General features: G+C 39.5%; 1 protein-coding gene across 1 annotated transcript in view; it reads right to left on the bottom strand.

Moving 5' to 3' along the window:
• Positions 1-3,154, bottom strand: part of LOC107670185 (probable E3 ubiquitin-protein ligase MID2) — a 96,254-nt gene extending 93,100 nt beyond the window's left edge. The window contains exon 1 of the mRNA XM_016462705.1: positions 2,932-3,154. The gene's annotated coding sequence lies outside the window, so the exon portion shown is untranslated. The remainder of the gene's footprint in view (positions 1-2,931) is intronic.
• Between the last annotated feature and the right edge of the window lie 228 nt (positions 3,155-3,382).

Genomic DNA, 3,382 nt, shown 5'->3' with positions numbered 1-3,382 from the left:
GCAGTGTAGAGTAGTGCTTGTTGTTTGTCATTTCTCCGATCACAAATGCGGACATGGTTTTATGTTTACGCGGCACGATGCAACACAATGCGTAAAAAGACAGTATAAGTCATTATAATCTGTAATTATGTCCCCACTGGATGCAACAAATGCCTGGTTTATAATGGGTTTTATTGGTTTTGTCTCGTTGATCCGGCCGAGACACGGCATCACAGTATGGTAAGGAACGTAACATTTCCGTCACACACTTGAGGTATTCGGCCATTCACAACGCACTGGATAGCTGGCCAATCAGAGCACACCTCGCTTTTCAGACCGAGGAGCTTTGTAAAAATCGACGCGTTTCAGAAAGGCGGGGCATAGAAGAGAAACAATAATGTACAGTATGTGGAAAATAATGTGTTTTTTGAACCTTAAACCGCATAAACAAATGTCATTACACCAATTAATCCATTACACATCATATGACCCCTTTAAAATACAGCCACACCTGCCTGCTTCCAGTGAAGGGAGGTTAAACTGTCACATTTCTGATTTAGGAATTGCAGTGCATTTTAAGCATAGTAACAATGTGTAAAGCATCATGTATCATTTACATATATGGTTATATAGGGCTGGGCGATATATAAAGTCAGAATACTTATATACATTATTTCTAAAAGATATGAATAATTTTATTCAGCAAGGATGCGTTTAATTGATCAAAAGTGACAGTAAATACATGTTGTTATGATACAAAATATTTCTATTTTAAATGAGTTTTAAAGAAACCTTAAAGGGGTCATATGATGCAGCAAATCAGCATGTTTGGCTGGGGGGGGGGGATTGGGGCGCCCGGGCCTGGGTCCGGGTTACTTTTGAGGTCTGGTACAAATATGACATACAAAAATACAGGCTGTAGGCTCATATGTATGCACGATTAATCATTAAAAGATAGGGATCTCAATTCAAACACATCTTTTTTTTTTTCTCCAGCAGGTGCGCGCAATTACAATTATAGAATTAAATGACAAAATATAATTTTGTGGTTGCCCTTTGACCACACAATAGTCCATCATACTTTTGTTCATGCCCTAGAGACAAAAACAATGGCGAGGGCAAAAAAGAAACACGGTTCAGCCCATATTAGCCTTCTGTTACCCAGCACCTCATATCATCTAATTACGCTCTTATTCATGTGTAATTCAGCTGAGAGAATGTGTCATGTCATGAGCCACAAGAGCGTAAAAAAGAGGTGCCTTCAAAACAAGTGAACACTCATGCTTTCAGTTTGTTTTGCTCAGAGATGCAGTGGAATAAAAGTCATCCATCCCTATTTTAGCTGGCAGTAATCTAAGCCTGTATGAAAGAATATGAAGGGACTGACAGCCACGGTGTACATGCCACCAAAGATCACTTATGTATTCTAGTCATAAATGTTAAATGGTTTGTTAGCCAACAGTAGTGCTCTTTCAACAAACCAGATCAATCTGCCACATAATCTTTTAAAATTGACAGCTGCTAAATGACATTTTAATGACCTTCAACTCAGGGCCTGCCTACAGGGTGTTGTTCTGCATGCCAGCAGAACAAACAAACCCCCAAATACCTGCTTTCTGTTAAGGGATTCTGACAGCCTTTGATGAAAGCTCGACAAAGAACCACACTTACAATAGACTTTATATTGTATAACGACGTGTAAACAATCACTTACAAATCAAAACCAGCTGAGGTATGAAAACAACTAAACTGGAGTCCTGAGATGAAAACTGATCCAAACCGCTGTTGATGGATTTATGCTCTCATTCGAAAAAGAAGTAACATGAGTTTCCTACGATCAAAAACGTGACTAATGCTACTAAAAACAACTGCAACTGCCACCAACATTCTTTTAGAGTGAAAGCATGTTCTCTAATAGCAGGTGAGCTTTTTTTTGATTGAAATTATTAAAATTGATGCGAAGTACAGACTGACAACTAAAATATGCGCACAACAGCTGATCTCAATTAGCGTGTTGCTATATGTTCTTTAAACTCAGGTATCTTTTAGCTAATTTTTAAAGGAAACAATGTTTAAATATCTTTGAAGGGAGAAAAAACATCAACAATACAAAATGGTTTACATTTTTGAAGAAAGAAATCGGATGCAAATTGTGTTGCACTTATATAGCATTTATGTGTTTTTTTTTTTTTATTGTAATATCATTTATTTTAAAATACTTTACATTTTGTGGCCCCTTGAAGGTTTACTGAGGCCCCCAAGTTAACAACCACATATCTGATCTTAAAAACGGTTCCAAAAGAGTTAGAAAAAGAAATCATATAAATGAATAACAAAATAGAAACTTTTCAATATGATCACATTCTGCAAGTGAACGACAAGATTGCTTAAAAGCCATTGCATTGAAGTCCATACTAAATGAAACGCTCAGTGTTTCAGGAATATACAAAATACATATGCATTGTCGCTATGGTAGCGATATGCGCAAATGTTCAGGTTATGAGAGTAAGCTATATAACACTAATCATCCATTTATCTCTGTCTACAGGAGAAACATCACTGCTGATCGCAGCTAAAATGACGATACAATGTTAGTCAGGATCTCCAAACAGACCAGACATATCCAATAATAGCGTCGAAACGCGGTGCAGAAGAGAACAGGCAGGTTAAGAAGTAAAACACACCGACTCTACAGCGCTGCTTCTCAATGTCTAGCGAGCCCACTACCTAGACAGCATTTTGAAGCGCTTACGGTGACCAAAAACAGTCTAGGTAAGCAGCTCAGGAGGTTTTGCAGCACAGCCCCTGGTTTACAGAATTATTCAAACTTCTCCGCTTTTAGTTTACTTCAGGATGCGTTAAACTACCTTGAATCTGACAGCTGAACTGTCCCTTACTTTAAATCCTAACTAACTACAGCACAGCGAGATATACGACCACGTACTCACATACCAGCTTTAAATGTCGAACATTCTTTTCTCCTGTCATCTTGAAAGAAACCAAAAGGGGAAACAAAATAAATCTTGATGGCAGAAACAAGTGTGACTGTCTCGACGCGCAATCCTCTGCGACGCAGTATGTCTCGAGAACGCAACTTTAGAGGAATGCGCGGCTTGCGCGCGGCGTGAGCGCAGACAGACAATCGCAGGGAAGCGGCTCCTCCCACCGGCTACACACGCGCAAAGAGCCTGCCGAATGATGGCTATGAGCGGCTATGGTCTCTTCCAGTCAGGTTCTCGTTATTGGCAGGGCCATTAATCACCAGACGGCACTCCTGCGTCTCTATCAGCAATATGAACCATAATAGGAATTATGGATGTTATCGTCTGTGGACCTGCGAGGAGCAACCGTGACCCATTTGTTACACCTCGCGTATAAAACCGGGAAGAAATGATATAATATA

This window comes from Sinocyclocheilus anshuiensis, unplaced genomic scaffold, assembly GCF_001515605.1.
Source record: "Sinocyclocheilus anshuiensis isolate Anshui unplaced genomic scaffold, SAMN03320099.WGS_v1.1 scaffold640, whole genome shotgun sequence".
Taxonomy (NCBI): domain Eukaryota; kingdom Metazoa; phylum Chordata; class Actinopteri; order Cypriniformes; family Cyprinidae; genus Sinocyclocheilus; species Sinocyclocheilus anshuiensis.
This window is presented reverse-complemented; position numbering and strand designations above follow the sequence as displayed.